General features: G+C 35.3%; 1 protein-coding gene across 1 annotated transcript in view; it reads left to right on the top strand.

Annotated features, from left to right (window-relative positions):
- Positions 1-19,900, top strand: part of LOC111043344 — a 468,499-nt gene that overhangs the window by 166,488 nt on the left and 282,111 nt on the right. The gene's annotated exons all lie outside the window — the stretch shown is intronic.

Genomic DNA, 19,900 nt, shown 5'->3' with positions numbered 1-19,900 from the left:
TTCTTTCATTATGTAGTGTTTTTGTATCAGGTTTGATAATGTCTCTTTAATGTTTGGACTTTCCTATTTATTTTTAATTGATTCAATCCATTATAGAAGTATTTTTCAATTTAAAAATGTTTGTCTTTGTTTTAAATTATAAATTGGAGTGTATGATTGAAAAATGAGGAAGTGACATATAACTCAGATACTGTTGTATAAATGTTGCATAAATTAGAATTGGAACTGATTTGGGCGTAAGCCTGTGGCACTCTTCTGAGAGTTGTGTAATATCATAGAAAAAAAATCTGGTGTAACTTTCCTTGCCGTTATGAAAATTGATCACCTGACGCTAGTGTTCCAGCGCATCTCAAGTCTTCTATACAAAGATCTAAGCCAGCTGGTGACAGGACTATAACTCTGGAGACACACGAGGTCTGCTATCTCTTCATAGTGAATGATTTAATAGAATCAACAGTTGCCAACAGTTTGCAATTGGATAATCACATTTTCTCGAATTTCGAGCTTAATTTCAATCTTAGGTGAAAATGTTACTCAACATTAATTGTAGAGATTTTTATGCTCAATCTTCTCCACTCGATTTTTTTTGTTCAAATTGTATCTGAAGCCTTATAATTGGGAATCTGAAATCCAACTTTGCATAGATGGGGCGGAGTTCCTGAAATTTTTACAGATATGAACTTGTGGCAATTGATAGAGCTTATCAATGACTATTCCAGGTATGAATTTAATCAAAATCGTTGAAGCCGTTTTCGAGAAAATCGCGAAAAACCCTGTTTTTGACAACATTTTTGCCATTTTAGCCGCCATCTTGAATTGCATTTGATCAAAATTGTTCGTGTTCGATCCTTATATTGTAAGGACCTTAATTTTCAAATTTCAAGTCATTCCGTTAAAGCAATACTTCCCTTACCTATGGTGATAGGGCAAGGAAAGTAAAAAGACTGAATAATCTCTGATAAACAGAGATTGACAATAATATAATAACCGAAACCAGTCTTTCTAAGTATCAATAAATCTGTGGTTTTTTGACAATTTCTTAGTCTTCTTCATTCAATACTTCTTATATATATTTTTGTATCAGGTTTGATAATGTCTCTTTAATGTTTGGACTTTCCTATTTATTTTTAATTGATTCAATCCATTATAGAAGTATTTTTCATAATTGAATAGACTTAGAACGTTGTCAAAAATCCACTTTAATTAAATAAAAATTAAAAATTAATATTTTACAGTATTTAAAGAAGGCCAAAATCATATAATTTCTAATAATTTTGTTAGAATTAAGAATATAAATTAGAATTAAAATTAAAATCATAAATTAAAAATAGGAATGATAATTAGTCAGAATGATCAAGTAGCTCTTGCTCTTGTTTTTGTTAAGTTGGAATCTTTCTACTTCCTGTAACTGTACTGTAACTCACAGCTGATGATGTGTGAGCATACACGAAAGCATGCTCCTGTAAAATATTAATTTTTACTTTCCTTACCTATGGTAATAGGGCTTGTAACATATTTAATTTGGATTGATTAATAAGAATCCCTAGCTAAAATATTTATAGGTCTAAGTAAAGTAACTGGCTAATATCGCCAAAGAGATAACATAAAGATTAGATAATATCAGATTGTCCTGGCTAAACTGTACAACAGCCTAAGAGGAATTGAAATAATTTTTTGCTAATATATAATATTATATAAAATATTGAAGGTTGAGGTTAGGCATAAACATTTAGTGATTGGCGACCTAACGATCGACCGAGCCATGCAACGTAGAATCTGACCAAACACCTTGGCAGAAATTTATTGTGGCAAAACGGTATGCAATTTGAGGAACAAAAGGTCTCACGTGGCTAATTATTATGATGCATGAAACAAATAATAACATAGAAAATTAACTAGCATGTAGAGAGCATATTTTAAAAACCCAATAAAAATAATTAAATGTATCCAGGAAATAGAAGGTTACCAGGCGCATGAATACTGAAATAATTTGCATGCACCAATCACATAATGGCAATTGATAGGCGGCAATAGTATGCCGATTCAAAAATATTTGTATAAATTTCTACAAATAAATAGAATTTGTATAAAATTGTTGTATAGTCTATGTTTTGGATATGGCCCGAAGGCAAAGAAATTATTAAACATACAACATAAGTAATAATTTAATATTTTAGTACGGTCTATTTGAACCTTGAATGGCGGAGGACTAGGATATTCAAATTTTATGTAAATTTAGAAATCGGAAATGAAAATTGTAAAATTGAGAAAGGAGAACCAACACTCGACTGCCAAATGCCACCATGAGAGGTCCCTAAATATTATAGAGCGTAATACCTTGCTATAACTTGTAAAAATTTAAAGTTAGATTGAATTACTAAATTTCTTATAAGACTTTGTGATGCTCTTATAAAGCAAAAGTCATTTTCATTTTTTAAATAATTTTGTAACCCCTTGGAAGAGACGACTCCGGCTACCATAGTCCAGGACCACCAGGAGTTGGATCGACATCAGCAGCTCATGAGAAAATTTCGACACGTGAGTGAGAAATATTGAAATAGTGAAAGGGCGCCCTCAGTGCTTCGAAATTACATGAGAATCAAAGCTAGCTCGTCGAAAGGGGTTTCTCATAAATTAAGAATTTAGTAAAAAATACTTGTGCAAGTAAATATAGTATTAAAGGTATTTTATTAGAAGAGTAACGAGTCAATACATATCAGAAGTTCTATAAATCAAAGAAGTATAAAATCTAGGCTAGTAATACATATTCATATGATCTTTAATTTCTGCAATATAATTTGCGATAGTTTGTTGTAGCTCTGATTCACTAGATGAATTGCTCTATTTATTCCGTCAGGTGCCGAATCTTGCACCCTGAGATGAAATATATATTCATTGCAAAGAAATCTATTAGATACTATAGAATTAATATATATATTTGGATTATTGGTTGTCAATTTATCAAGCTGATTTTAAGGAATCTATTTTTAATGGAATTGTCCAAGTCGACAAGTATTAGCAAGCTGATATCGCAGCTACATGCAAAAGGATGCATATGATTATAAATAAAAGCACATGGTAACGTTTCGTGCTATAAAATTTAAGGAATAGTATTTAGCCTGTGATATTTTATTGATTTCGATTATTGTTCTATTTTTATATTATATTTTTTATCGCTCTATATATTTTTTGCTCTGATTTATTTTTGCAATATTTGTCAATATATGTATCAAATTGTTTATGATGTGCGATTTATTTAAATTCCTCAATACTATAAGATAAGTATTATATATATATATATATATATATATATATATATATATATATATATATATATATATTTCAATGAATTATCAGAATTATATTGGAAGCTCATGTCTGGGCCTATAAAGATTTTTATGAAACTGTATCCTATTAAAAAACCACGACCTTATTTTTATAATTATTAAAATATTTCATGCTCTACCGACTGATGCCAAGTAGGAGGCTAATCGTTATTTAAATATAAAAAAATAACGTGACAGGCTTTACTTTCCTTGCCCTATTACCATAGGTAAGGAAAGTAGACCTATTGCTTTCCGAAAAAATTAAAGTACCCCAATTTCTAAATTTCTAAACGTTTCAAGGTCCCCTGAGTCCAAAAAACTGGTTTTTGGGTATTGGTCTGTATGTGTGTGTGTGTGTGTGTGTGTGTGTGTGTGTGTGTGTATATGAGTGTATGTGCGTCTGTGTACACGATATCTCATCTCCCAATGAACGGAATGAATTGAAATTTGGAACTTAAGGTCCTTACAATATAAGGATCCGACACGAACAATTTCCATCAAATGCAATTCAAGATGGCGGCTAAAATGGCGAAAATGTTGTCAAAAACAGGGTTTTTCGCGATTTTCTCGAAAACGGCTCCAATTCATACCTAGAACAGTCATTGACAAGCTCTATCAACTGTCATATCTGTAAAAAGTAAAGTCTCATATCTGTAAAAATTTCAGGAGCACTGCACCATCTATGCAAAGTTTGATTTTAGATTCTCAATTATTTGGCTTTAGAACAATTTGAACGAAAAAATCTAAGTGGAAAATATTGAGCACAAAAATCTCTACAATTAATGCTCAGTAGCATTTTCACCTAAAATTGAAAATAAGCTCGAAATTAGAGAAAATAAGATTATTCAATTGCAAACTTTTGCCAACTGTTGATTCTATTAAATCATTCACTATGAAGAGATAGCAAACTTCGTGTGTCTGCAGCGCTATTGTCCCGTCACCAGCTAGCTCAGATCTTAGAAAAGTAGACTTGAGATGCGCGGGAACACTAGCGTCAGTTGATCAATTTTCATAACGGCGAGGAAAGTTGTGTGAGTGCACCACAGCAGATTTTTATTACTCAGCCTCAAAAAGGTCGTATTTGAGTTAAATAGGAGCATTTGGGTCATCTGGAGTTAAAAAAAATTATCTTTTTACTTTCCTTGCCCTATTACCATAGGTAAGGAAAGTATTGCTTTCCGAAAAAAATTAAGGTACCCCAATTTCTAAATTTCTATACGTTTCAAGGTCCCCTTAGTCCAAAAAAACTGGTTTTTGGGTATTGGTCTGTATGTGTGTGTGTGTATGAGTGTATGTGCGTCTGTGTACACGATATCTCATCTCCCAATTAACGGAATGACTTGAAATTTGGAACGTAAGGTCCTTACAATATAAGGATCAGACACGAACAATTTCGATCAAATGCGATTCAAGATGGCGGCTAAAATGGCGAAAATGTTGTCAAAAACAGGGTTTTTCGTGATTTTCTCGGAAACGGCTCCAACGATTTTGATCAAATTCATACCTGAAATAGTCATCAATAAGCTCTATCAACTGCCACAGGTCTCATATCTGTAAAAATTTCAGGAGCACTGCACCATCTATGCAAAGTTTGATTTTAGATTCTCTATTATTTGGCTTTAGATACAATTTGAACAAAAAAATCTAAGTGGAAAATATTGAGCACAAAAATCTCTACAATTAATGCTCAGTAGCATTTTCACCTAAAATTGAAAATAAGCTCGAAATTGGAGAAAATAAGATAATTCAATTGCAAACTGTTGGCAACTGTTGATTCTATTAAATCATTCACTATGGAGAGATAGCAAACTTCGTGTGTCTGCAGCGCTATTGTCCCGTCACCAGCTGGCTCAGATCTTAGAAAAGTAGACTTGAGATGCGCGGGAACACTAGCGTCAGTTGATCAATTTTTATAACGGCGAAGAAAGTTGTGTGAGTGCACCACACCAGATTTTTATTATTCAGCCTCAAAAAAGGCTTCTTTGGAGTAAAATAGGAGCATATGGGTCATCTGGAGTTAAAAAATATTTTCTTTTTTTTACTAAATTTCTGTCCCAAGTAGTATCGGTACAGCTCACCGGTACACACGTGGCAATTATCATGATACAGGGCATGAGCATTGATTTTATATTATACTAGCCGTCAGGCTCGCTTCGCTCGCCATATCCGTCTAGCCAGGGGGCTCCGCCCCCTGGACCCCCGATTGGATCGTCCAAAAATGAGATCAGCAGGCTCGCTTCGCTCGCCTGCATTTTTCATTTGAGCATTTTTATCATATGTTAGGACAATCCAGTCGGGGGTTCAGACTAAACGTCTGGCTAAACGGATATGGCGAGCCTGACGGCTAGTAATATAATATTCCCAGGATTGAAGTAGCAGTGCCCAATCAATTATTTTTCCGCGATAAATGCATTTAAATCTTCAACTTGGTGCCAACCTAACAAAGTCAACTCAACTTAATGCCAACCTGACAAAATTATTAATTTAGTTGCCAATTAACAACTGTTTCGAAGAGGTACTCTATCTAAATTATAGTTCTATAGTAACATATGATATGGAAATTTCAATTATAATTAAGAGATTGGGAGAAGAAGAATATACATGCTAAAAGACGAACTTTAAACCCTTAAAAACTACCCTTAGAGTTGAAATATTGCCAAAAGATTTCTTAGTGCGCCTCTAAAGGGCCAACTGAACATGCCTACCGAATTTGAACGTTTTTGGTCCGGTAGATTTTTAGTTATGCGAGTGAGTGAGTGAGTGAGTGAGTGAGTCAGTCAGTCAGTCAGTCAGTCAGTCAGTCAGTGAGTGCCATTTCGCTTTTATATATATATAGATCCACCACATTGTATCTTTTTTCCAATAAATTGAAATTGAAATTGATAGAGCACGAGAGAACGATAGAAAGAGATGGCAAATTAGTAGTTGGCAGCAAAACAATGAGTGCGATGAGGAAAACTACACAGGAATATTCTGACTTGGAAAGAATAATGAGAGAACTTGTCAAAAAATGACTTTCATTCTACACTTTGGGCTGGCTTATTATCGTAAAGGCGCGTTACCGAATAGAGGTCAGGGATGAGAAGGTGGAGGTGGAGGAGGAAGAGTAGGAGGAGTGGGATGAGGAGGAGGAGGGGAGGAGAAAAAGAAGAAGAAGAAGAAGCAGAAGAAAAGGAAGACGTAGTAGAAGAATGAGAAGGAAAGGAGAAGGAAGAGATGAAGAAGAAGAAGAACAGCTTAGCACGGAAATTTCTATGACAGGGATGAAAGGGAGGAGGAGGAGAAGAAGAAGAGGAAAATGTAGTGGAAGGAGAAGAAGAAAATAAGGAGGAAGAGAGGAAGAAGAAGAAGAAGAACAGCTTGGCACGGTAATTCGGGTCCTTGTTTCCAGCGTGGGTTCATTCCACTGCTACCCTACTGAGAAGAAACAAGTGACCGAATCACGAATGGTGACCAAATCCACACTCACTCACTCACTCTTTCGCTCACTAAGTCACTCACTCACTCACTTCAAGCCCTACTTATACATTACTCCTCAGCAGTTTCTTACTTAACAGTTAGAGTCTAACTGCTTCAACCTCTCCCATTATCTATTTTCGTCTCACTCTCTCTTCCCATTTCTTCATACTAATCTCTCATGTTGTCTCTCTTCCAATTTTTTCAAGATTGATTTCTTCCTTGTAAGAAGATGATGATGATCTATTCAGTAATAATTGAATATTGTCAATAGTGAGGACACTATTACATGAAGAGTACTACGACTTATCAGAAACTAGCCGTCAGGCTCGCTTCGCTCGCCATATCCGTCTAGCAAGGGGGCTCCACCCCCTGGACCCCCGACTGGATCGTCCAAAAATGAGATCAGCGGGCTCGCTTCGCTCGCCTGCATTTCTCATTTGAGCATGCTTCATTCCATCAGAAAGTACTGAGAAAACGCAGAAAAGCTCAGAAAAACGTTGGAAAAACGCTGATTTTGAGCGTATCTTTTATGAAATATTAAAGTCACCCCATCAAAAAAGTTTTAGACCCTAGCTAATCCTCTGTACCAAGTTTGAACATTTTCTGTCTATAACTTGATGAATGGACTGAGAAAACGCAAAAAACCGCTAATTTGGGCGTATCTTTGGCGTTATTTCAAAATCCTTCTAACACAACATTATTACACCCCAGCTGAGCTTCTGTAGTAAATTTGAACATTTTCTGTTCATTTGTTCTCGATGAAGCTGAAAAAGCGCAAAAAAACGCTGGAAAAACGCAGATTTTGGGCGTATTTTTGGCGTTATTTCAAATTCCTTCTAACACAACATTATTACACCCTAGCTTAGCTTCTGTACTAAATATGAACAATTTATGTTCATTTGTTCTCGATAAATCTGAGAAAAAGCAAAAAACGCTAATTTTGGGCGTATCTTTGACGCTATTGCAAATTCCTCCTAACACAACATTATTACACCCTAGCTTGGCTTCTGTACTGAATATGAACAATTCATGTTCATTTGTTCTCGATAAAGCTGAGAAAACGCCGAAAAACGCAGATTTTGGGCCAACTGAACATACCTACCTAATTTGATCGTTTTTGGTCCGGTAGGTTTTTAGTTCTGCGAGTGAGTGATTCAGTGAGTCGGTCAGTCAGTGAGTGAGTGAGTGCCATTTCGCTTTTATATATAGATAGAAAATAGTATCGTTTTCAAACTGAAGTACCTAGTATTGCAGATGAAATAAAGTTGAGAAAAATTAACAATTTTCGACAAGCTATAACTCGCTTCCTATTGGAGAGAGAAGAAAGTTCAGGGTATGAAAATTATAGAGAAATTAATGCTTTTTAAAAAGGTATGTGGTGAAAATATTGATAGAACAATTGGTTTCGGAGATATCGTGAAAAAAGTACAAAAATCTCGTGGTTTTCAGGCTTCTAAAAGCTTTGCCTTCAGAAATTTTGGTGGGAAACCATAGATTTCTCTTACTAGTACTCAAATGGACCGATCAAAACAATAAAATTAATTACATTAATTTTTGTTTGGTCGGGGCACATCATAATGACTATTTGACTGGGCTACATTGGTCTTCTGATGAATAATATCCGGGGACCGAGCTTCGCTCTGGAGTACAAAAGTATAAAAAATTATTACGAAAGAAGAAGTTATAATAACATTCATACAGAAATGTTCTATCTAATCACAGTAAATTGAGATTAATTCCCAGAGGAATGCAAAAATTTCCCTCACAAAGGCCCGGTTGCACAAAAGCCGGTTAAATTTTAATCCTGATTAATTTCACGTGAACCAAATCAGAGAAGACCATTTTAAAAAGATGGATCTACTGGAATTAATCAGGATTGAAAATAATCTGGCTTTTTTGCAATCGGCAATAAGTACCTGATTGAATGATTACAAAAGTTCAACAGCTGAGTCATAATTTTGACTTGATTTGGGACACTGTCCCACGCACATGAACTCGTTTACTCACCTCCATCATCAACAGACGACGTAATAATAATTATTATCGGCTGTTTTGCCAAGGATGAATAATAATTATCATTTCAATATCCTTCAGCGAGTTTTTCCAGGGATGAAACCTAGTGCAATCGAATCTTCATATATTATAAACATATTATGTTCTGAATTTCGTGAGAATCGTTAGAGCCGTTTTCGAGATCCGGTGAAATACAAACATATTAACATCTAAAAATATAAACAGAAATTGCTCGTTAAATATTTATTTATTTATTCGTGGACAGAATCACAAATCATATAAATATGATTAGGAAGGAACAACAGGCTTGGCCCAAATCTATTCCATTCCCAAATTTTGATAAATTAATAAAATGTCCAAAAAATAGGTTATGTTTCTACTGTGAAACGTTCAAGTTCAATTTTCGTCCAAAAATATATATAAGCTAAACATTTTGAATTTAGAGAAATTAAAACATCAAACTATATTTAAATATAACACTTAATTATCACTTCATATTGAATTAATCAAGTTATTTTATAAAATTTTGAACCCAAAAATACACACAACTTCTCTCACTAAGCACAGCTGTTGAACTTATAGTATAGGATTAAAAGTCTACCGATCTCAATTCCTCCATTTCAATTCCTATTCTTGACGTCATTCGTTCCTCTTTTCTCCAAAACCTCGCTCTCCACTTCTTCCCCTCTTTCTGTTTCTCACACACACTTTCTCTCTCACCCACTCTCTCTCTCTCTCTCACTCTCTCTCTCTCTCTCCTCTCTCTCTCTCTCTCTCTAGTCTCTCTCAGCAGCCTCCTGAGACCCAATGTGGCGCAAATGCAAATCCGACGTAATTATTTTCTGATCCTTTAATCTGTAGCCGACCTCGCTACGAGTGAGTTTCACTACAATCTGTCAGCATCCCTCATAAGTAATCAACAACACTTTCCATTTAGACAATTCTGACAGTATCCAAGTGAATCACTCCACACAGTATACAGCTAAAGACTCCTTTGTCGACGAGAGTAGCCTACATATATATGTATACACTCACTACTTTATATGTATAAAGTAGTGGGCTATATACACCCACCTTCTTTTACACGACCTACATCGCAACACACAGATTTCCGTAGATACTAACAGTCTATTAGGTGATTCATATATATTCATATTAGCTATATCATAGTAGCTTATATCCTACTGTTTGTACTGATGATACTCAGTTTGCGTTCCTACTCTACCTTCAAGCGATCGTTACTCCACTATTAATCAGTTAAGTGTTTATATTCACTCTACTCTTACAATATTCAATTGGGGAGACAATTTTTGACCCCGCAGTTCAGTTTAAGGTAGTAAGGAGGTAAACATATCAAAAGTCCCCACCCCTTTCCCCATGTGCTAAGGGGGTGGGGTTTGTTTAAAGGTACCATTTTTTGGCTTCTCGCATAACTAAACTAGAGGGGATAGAAAAAAGTTGTAGAATAAATATTGTAGGAAATTATGTGAGCTTTAATTTGTTATATGACAGTCAAGTCCTTAGGATACATAGTTTTTGAGTTTTATCATAGCCACCTCTAATACAAGGCCGCGGCCTACATATTGCAACGTCGCAGTGTAGGCCCACAATCTAATACATGATTGGTGAAAAAGATCAGCTGGTATTTTTTTAAATCTTCTCCACCAATCATGTATTAGATTTTAGGAGTACACTGCGACGTTGCAATATCGTAGGCCGCGGCCTTGTATTAGAGGTGGCCATGGTTTTATGCAAGAAATCAAAAAAAGGGGTAGGGGAGAGGACTTTTGATATGTTTACCTCCTTACTACCCTAAACAGAACTTCGGGGTCAAAAATTGTCTTCCAAGCATTTCCCTTTTTACCCTTTTTTTGAGCATTCATTGCCTGGACTATAAACTTTTATGCACCTAATCACCGGCATTGAAAAACGTAGGTAAAAAGTAAACACTTATTTTCGGTGCACTATAGCCATTGTTGTGTTAGTAAAAAGCAAATGATTTTCTATAGTACGATTCACTATATTCCTTACAAAATTACTTTTGACTTGGGAGAAACATGCGCAGCAGAAAAGGCATACAGAGGTAGGGATATGACGGCGGTTCTGAACCGACCAGCGTTCAATAATTTGTAGTAAGTATTTAAGCGCTTATGTTACTTACGAAGTTTCCTCTCTGAAAGCACTGAGTCGCTGAGTCTAATCCTCAAATTTTCAACTGCGCTTCCACCTATGTCTCTTCTACCCATCACTGTAATTGGCTGAACTCCCTCTATTTCTCTGCGCCGCATATTCCTCCATGTAAAAAGTGATTTTGTACGGAGTATAAACATAGAGAAACAATAGCGTAAGTAGATATCTCATGGTATAGGACGTTTATGTCGCAACTTTTACTGTTATCTCAAGCCGATATTCCACATAGTTCTTCCCCGTGAAGCTGTGTGACGCTCCTAGTCTCTCATACTGTGCCGTTCATACACTCTCACACCAACAAAATAGTAAAAATCGACAATAATTGACAGTAATCGGCTTGATAATAGTAAAAGTTGCGACATAAACGCCCTATACCATGGGATATCTACTTACGCTATTGTTTCTCTATGGTATAACAGATTTCCAATTTGTTGACGCGACTTGCATCTAATTGTTCCTGCTGTATAGATGTGTACGTATTGAAAGCTAGCTGTACTTGTTAGAAGGAGTGGCTTTCCTTATCACAAATCGCCGCATTCTCTATCTCTAAAAATTATCAGTCTGTTATCTATTGCTAATTAGTGTATGAGCTACAATATGAGCTACAATATGAGCTACAATATGAGCTACAATATGAGCTATAATATGAGCTGCAATATGAGCTATAATATGAGCCGCAATATGCGCTACAATATGAGCTACAATATGAGCTACAATATGAGCTACAATATGAGCTACAATATGAGCTACAATATGAGCTGCAATATGAGATACAATATGAGATACAATATGAGCTACAATATGAGCTACAATATGAGCTACAATATGAGCTACAATATGAGCTCCAATATGAGCTACAATATGAGCTTCAATATGAGCTACAATAGTAGCTACAATATAAGCTACAATATGAGCTACAATATGAGCTACAATATGAGCTGCAACTGACATAAATGAACAACTTTAATCTAACCTCCCACCCTAGCTTCTATCCTCTCCCACCCATGATGTGCAGATCTTCTGTTACGATATCAAGCCATATTTTTCTTCACAGGTTTCACGAATAATAATTCATATAAACATCCTAGGAAAGAATAATTATTATGAAACGAAAATCCCAATTAAATGCTGAAATCAACCCGAAGACTTCTGCTACTGCAAATATTGACAACAGGGTAAACAGCTCGTTTAATAATAATTATTCATTAATTAGCATTTGAACAAATGCAACTTCCAATTCATCTCCATCCTAGGAAAGAATATTCAATTAATCAATTGTGAGTTATATTAATTAACTGTAATTAAATAATTGAAAGTGCAATAAATTCTAAAACTTATTAAAATCATCCATACCCTGAAGATAAAATCTAATTAATCAGTATTTTGAAAAAGAAATTTTTATCTCATAGATTTCAAGCATCTCTATGAGAGGCTATCTTCTCAGCTTGAAGATTCCTCATCTATGACTCACAAACGTTGGCCATTCCATACATCATTCTAATTTCTGTACAGAAAATATAATCGAACATGAATAAGATTGGGATCGAACTCTCATCAACAGGGTAGTGGCCATGAAGATGACGCTGAGTGAGAGGAGGTTATTTGCCGTCATGTTATCTGAGTGAGACGTTATTTATTGCGAGAGCCTTGTGAGAGAATAGCTGAAAAAGGGCGTGACAATGCCAACAAATAATAGACCATTGCAAGAGATTGCATGCGAGCCGCCCGACGACTGGAGGAGATTGGGAAGCAACACAAAACGTATATATGTGTGGCATATGTGTGTGTGTGTGTGTGTGAGTGAGAGAACTCGTCTTTGTTCCACGCGAAGAAGTCCGTGAAGCTCGAACCCCCCACCCTCTACATGTGGGTCGGGTGGAGGGGGATTTTAATTTGTAGAAGAAAAGTGAGTCAGGTCCTAACTAACACACAGCACCGCTGGCTTCCAGCTTCCTTCAGAAGACTCCTGTCTCTCTTCATGAAGTATGGCTGCACTAAATATTACACAGAGCACTTCAACTCACCTTCCCCCTCTTTGTCTTCCCCCGCTGGCCAAACATCAACAAGAAAGAAAAACAATGTGTTTTTTCGGGCAGCAGCTCCTTTATTTGATCTACCTCATCGATAACTGCTGTAATGTCCAGAATCTACTTCGTTGCAACGGATATTGATCTTTGAAAGTAGTCCAGTCTGAGTTGGATTGTTGTGTGCTAGAAGCGCATTGCATGTTAGTAGGTTGGCAAGATTGAGGCATGAGTTTACAAGACTAGTTGTCAGACGCTAGGTCAAAGTATCAGAAGCTAGATACACATACACGAACGATTTTTTGTCGTCCTTATGAACAGTTTAAATAAGACTTGACAAACATCATCTGTTTGATCTAATACAATTAATTCTATAAGGACGGCAAAAAATCGTACGTCCAAAAATGAGTGCGTTTCTAGCCAACGTGGAGCCAGTGTGGAGCTCACATTTGTTGCAAAATTCACATTTGGCTGTATTGATATTTATATGAAGGATTGAAAAAGAAAGGATTCTGATTGATCTATTCCGAGCTGCTATGTATTAACACACTTTTTCTATGTTTTTATTTATTTACTTGATACTTTTTGTGTAGTTGAGACGTTGATATTGTGGTAATTATTCATATTGAATGAAAAAGACTGAGAAATTGTCAAAAACCACAGATTTATTAATACTTTAGAATACTTTAGAACTTTTAATGGTTTTATTCGATATTGTTTCTAAAGTGTCAATAAATCTGTGGTTTCTTGACAATTTCTCAGTTTTTCCATTCAAAATTCACTTAATATTTGACTGCATCTCGTGTTTAAATACATAGAAAAAATTGTGTCAACTGATTTCCATTTTTGATTCAGTTCACCCATATTTACACTCTTGTCCAAAGAATAAACGTTGCTGTATCTATCGCACAGAGTCAAATCAGCAAGCCCATTCACCGATAAACAGTTCGAATGTGTAACCACTACAACAAATAACGCTGCTCAAAAAGATTCGTTTAATTTCATTGCTGGGAGCCAATCAAGGGTAACGCTGCTCAAAAAGATTCGTATAATTTCATTGCTAGGAGCCAATCAAGGGCATTGAGTCACCACAAGTCACGACACCTCTCATCAGTAAACATTGTAAACAAAAAGCCAGCTGGAATTTTGGTGTGAGATCGTTTTCAAACGAAGGGCTTGGCGTAGCAGATTGGGATAAACTTTATCCTGTCACTTTTTCTCACGAGCATCATCAACATTTCTCATTCAATAAATGATGAAAATTCACCGTGAATTTCACTACTGCAGGAGTCAATTTTATTCTGTCAGCATTCCTCATAAAAAGCATCAACACTTCCAATTAAACTGAAAATGACAATTTAGCGTGAATTTCACTGCTATAGGAGTCAACTTTTCTCTGGCAGCAATCTTGACAAACACCATCTGTTTGATCTAATACAGTTTATAAGGACGGAAAGAATCGTACGTCCAAAAATGTGTGCGTTTCTAGCCATCGTATAATTCAGTCAGTGTGGAGCTCACATTTGTTGCAAAATTCACATTTAGCTGTATTGATATTTGTATGAAGGATTGAAAAAGAAAGGATTTTTATTGATTGACTGATTGTAATCTATGCAGATCACAATATATACGAACTTACACACTTCTATATAATAGCTAAGATTGGAATGATCCCACAAAATATGAAGTAAATTACTAAGGTTACCTTTTTTCCCTTACTATCATTTAAATGATTCAATTATTGTATGCATAGATGGAGAATAAAGGATAAAGAATGAATCATTATTCTAGCCCTGAATAAGTACCTACATTTGTAGTGAATGATTATTATTAAACCACATTATGATATGAAAAAAATGCAATTTTGAATTACAGTAGGATAATATTATTCTGTATTTATTCTTGATTATTCTGTATTTATTCTGTGAGAAAAAGTATAAAGAATAAATAATTATTCTTGCCCTAAATAAGTACCTACATTTTTAGTGAATGATGATTATTTTTAAACCACATTATGATATAGAAAAATGCAATCTTGAATATTACAGTTAGATAATATTATTCTGTGTCTACATAAGTTGGTGAAGCTTTGAACACATCTTGTCCATTCTTTGGAAAGTATACTCAAAATATCCTTCCCATTAAGTCTCAACGGAAAAGTTCAGATTAGATTACAGCTTTCATCTCATTTTAAAAAAAAGAAAGTGAAATTGAATGAAATGAAAAAGATTTTATTCATCCATAAAACAGTACAATAACAGAAAATCTGTTTCTTATCATCGAAACATAGAAATTTACAGTAATATAATGATTTAACATAATGATAAGGTTCTTTTATTTATCAAAAAACGCCCCGAGGGCCTAGCCTGTGTGGGGTGTAATAAACTACTACTTATAATCTGAACTCACGTCAGGTAGTGTCCGTTGCCGCCTGTATGGGTGAACTCTACTTTCTCAACAAAAATGAGAATAAGTTGGTCTACATTCATAAGTAAGAAGCCTCTCGCTCATGACGAGACATGCATGATGAACATTTGGGTGTGCATGATAAACATACATGGACATTCATGCAGTTCAACATGCATGTCCTACCGTTAATGGTCAGCCTCATAAAGAATTATGTGACTCATATGTATAAATGTGTTCGATGACGTTTTATCCACCATAAGTCACAAAACCCCTCTCTGGTAAACATTGAAGTCAAAATTTCTATCCAAATTTGGGAAAGGAACAGTTTTGGACTTCAAGCCTGTTGTTCCTTTCCCAATCATTCATAGTTGAGAATGTCATCGATGTATGAATACATAAATATAAATAAATAAAAACAATATAGGAATCTTGAAGTACCCTTTATTTATTAAAAACTTTAAAATAGTTCAACTAAAATAAAGGGTACTTCAAGATTTTTATATTGTTTTTATTAATTTATTAAAGAGTAGCCCATGTAAATAAAGTGTTTTCATAAATATAAATATATATAGCAAAACTGTTCCTGTGTTCCTGTTCAGACAATCAACTTCAAATTCTATCGCAATTCAAGCTACCGATGGTTTCTTGATCCATTCCGAGCTGCTATGTATTAACACACTTTTTTCTATGTTTTTATTCATTATTCTATTCATGGCGAAATATTATTTGTAACTGCTTACATTCATCCAATTCATGGCTTCTATTCATGGCGAAATATTATTTGTAACTGCTTACATTCATTTTGTTAACACTTATTCACTTTTTGTGTAGTTGAGAAGTTGATATTGTGGTAATTATTCATATTGAATGAAAACGACTGAGAAATTGTCAAAAACCACAGATTTATTGATACTTTAGAATACTTTAGAACTTTTAATGGTTTTATTCGATATTGTTTCCAAAGTATCAATTTACTTGATATTTCACTGCATGTCGTGTTTAAATACATAGAAAAAAGTGTGTCAACTGATTTCCATTTTTGATTCAGTTCACCCATATTTACACTCTTGTCCAAAGAATGAACGTTGCTGTATCTATCGCACAGAGTCAAATCAGCAAGTCCATTCACCGAAAAACAGTTTGGATGTAACCACATATTCTACAAGAAATAACGCTGCTGCAAAAGATTCGTATAATTTCATTGCTGGGAGCCAATCAAGGGCATTGAGTCACCACAAGTCACGACACCTCTCATCAGTAAACATTGTAGACAAAAAGCCAGCTGGAATTTTGGTGTGAGATCGTTTTCAAACGAAGGGCTTGGCGTAGCAGATTGAGATTAACTTTATCCTGTCACCTTTTCTCACGAGCATCATCAACATTCCTCATTCAATAAATGATGAAAATTCACCGTGAATTTCACTACTGCAGGAGTCAATTTTATTCTGTCAGCATTCCTCATAAAAAACATCAACACTTCCCATTAAACCGAAAATGACAATTTAGCGTGAATTTCACTGCTATTGGAGTCAACTTTATTCTGGCAGCAATCCTCACAAACAATACCATTACTTTCCATTGAACCAATGGTGACAGTTCACCGAGAATCTCAGCAGCCGTGAAAGATTCGGCGTGGCTAGGCATATTTTAGCGGCGGCGTCAGAGACGAACGAGCGTAATATATATACACACATATATTCATATATTTTAAAGGCCAAGATAACAAAGATAGCAGGATCTACGCCTGTCTCGCTTGAATGAGCGATGATGAGTTATCTGTGAAAACATTAATTATAAGAGAGCTGGAGCCACCGCGGATTCTCCGCTTTCAGAGGTGGATCCACCGCTATCTGTGACTTCAACTGTAACTGTGACTGTTACTGTGACTAACTGTTACTGTGACCAGCTGTTACTTTGACTAAACTGTGAATCAGTGCGCTTCATCAGGCTCATCTTTATTACCGCATAAAAAACAGCACACCTTCCATTTTTTACGACTGCCGCATATAATTGAGATTGTAATAATGATTGAGAACTTTTTCTTCGTTCTGTTTTAAAGTTGATGAATGTTGCGGTTGTAAAAAATGAGACGCGGTTTTGAGACAATACAGATTTGGTTTGTGAAGGTGGCTGATGAATGAATGAATGGGGGAGCTGCAACTTTTGACGTCGTAAAAGTTGACAACGTGTCAGATTTCTTGAGGGAAAAGTATAAAGTTAGCGACTGTAGAAGGGGTAGAAAACATTGGGCTTTGTTACGAAATGAACTAGGAATTATTGATGAAAAGGAATGTGATTCCGTTGTGAAACATTTTTTCAAGTTTGTGTATTATCACTTCAACTTCTATCCAGATATTATCTCTGAGAGAATAGATAAGCCTACTATTGTATCATTTAATTGCATCGATTTACGTGAAGAATCTATGATATTTTGTGACAGAAAACTTCCTGATAGCTTTTGTTTACCAAACAAAAATGCAATATTGTCACTAAAAACTAGTGTGATAATAGTAAGCCTGAAGGTTTCTTGTAGAAACGTCAATTATTTAACATTTTTTATATTTCACATGTCTTGTAGAAAGGTGAATCATTTCACATTTTTCCATATTCACATTTCTTGTATAAATGTGAATAAGCAGTGCACTGATGAAGCACATTTCTGTTATCTGTGATTCGCCTGATTTATGTATCAGTTCATAATTATAATAATAAGAATATAAAAATAAAAATCTCAGTACCCTTTTTTTTAATATTTTATCACAACATGATCACTTGAAAATGGCATAAATGACCGAAACATGTTGTGATAAAATATTAAAAAAAAGGGTACTGAGATTTTTATTTTCTTTATATTCATATTACAAGTAGCCCTATACAGGAAAGAGATAGATTTATAATAATAATTATAGATGTATATTTATAATTATACAACTAGACCTATCATCATATGGAACATCTATGTTAAACAAAACTGATATTCAGACAAGTAGATCTTCCATATTATTTGGAGTACTCCTCCTTGAATACTGCCTCATGATTTTGAATACTGCCTTGAATACTACCCAGACTCCCTAGATTTTCTGGCATAAAAAGTTTCTCCTTCTTTTGAGAATCATGAGATCAATGTCAATGATTCCTCAAATCTTAAAATTATATCTCTTAAATGGTTTCTTGAGACTCAGACGCCGAGATAAACAAATGAAAATTTTGAGGCCATTGTAACTTGGGAGAGATAGAGAGAGAGAGAGAGAAGAGATCTTGACACAGACCGCATTCCTGGCTGAGGAATTCGGCTCGGCCAAAGCTGAGAGAGATAGAGCGAGAGAGAAAGCTGAGATTGGAGATACCGTACTTTGTGACGTAAACCGTTGCCGAAACTTATAAACAATGAACGAGCATAACTTTCAATGGTGGTTGCGCCCCTATCAACCCCGAATAATAATTTAGCGAATAATGATCTTTATTGAAGCCTAGTGCTTAAAGTCTGTTGCTTGAACAACGTTGTATCTCAGAGATGAGTCATTGAAAACTGAAATTCACGTTATAAAGTCAGCACCTGATTAACATTGGTTTGCTATCCTTGTCTGTGATTTGTCATAGCAGGTAGCTCTATCCTTTTCTACCTCATGAAGATAGGAAAGTTTAACTCAATTTGTGGAGTCATTCACCGAACATTAAATGGTAAGGCCAGAAAAGAGACTGAGATTAAGTTTTATAGGACAATGGCCATCCCTTTAATGACATACGGTAGTGAGGTATGGGCAAAGACCAAGAATGATAACTCACGAATTCAGGCATCAGAGATGAGGTTTCTGCGCAGCATTCAAGAATACTCGAGACGAGACCACATAAGTAATGAAACAATTCGAAGTGAGTGCAATGTGCAATCACTAACAGCAATCATTAAAAAATACAGATTAAAATGGAAAATCACCTGCGCCGTATGCCACCAACTCGTCTTCCACTACAAGCTTGGAAGTTACAGTTGGATGGGAAAAGGGACGTTGGAAGACCGAGGAAGCGGTGGACACCGGAACAGGCTTTACAAGCCTAGTCCATGATGGATGATGATGATGATGATGATAAATTCAATCCAAGATGGCGGAAAAAATGGCGGATAATTACTAAAAAACCATGTTTTTCACGTTTTTCTCGAAAACGGCTCTAACGATTTTTTTTTCAAATTCATACCATAGATAGATATTCATAAGCACTATCAACTGGCATGAGTCTCATTTCTGGGAAAATTCCATGAGCTCCGTAATATTCTTGAGAAAAATGGCGGATAGTGACTAAAAAACCATGTTTTTCACGGTTTTCTCGAAAACGGCTCTAACGATTTTCTTCAAATTTATACCATGGATAGCTATTCATAAGCCCTATCAAATGACATGAGTTTTTTTCTGGGAAAATTGCAGGAGCTCCGTAATATTCTTGAGAAAAATGGCGGATAATTGCTAAAAAACCATGTTTTTCACG

This window comes from Nilaparvata lugens, chromosome 1, assembly GCF_014356525.2.
Source record: "Nilaparvata lugens isolate BPH chromosome 1, ASM1435652v1, whole genome shotgun sequence".
Taxonomy (NCBI): domain Eukaryota; kingdom Metazoa; phylum Arthropoda; class Insecta; order Hemiptera; family Delphacidae; genus Nilaparvata; species Nilaparvata lugens.
This window is presented reverse-complemented; position numbering and strand designations above follow the sequence as displayed.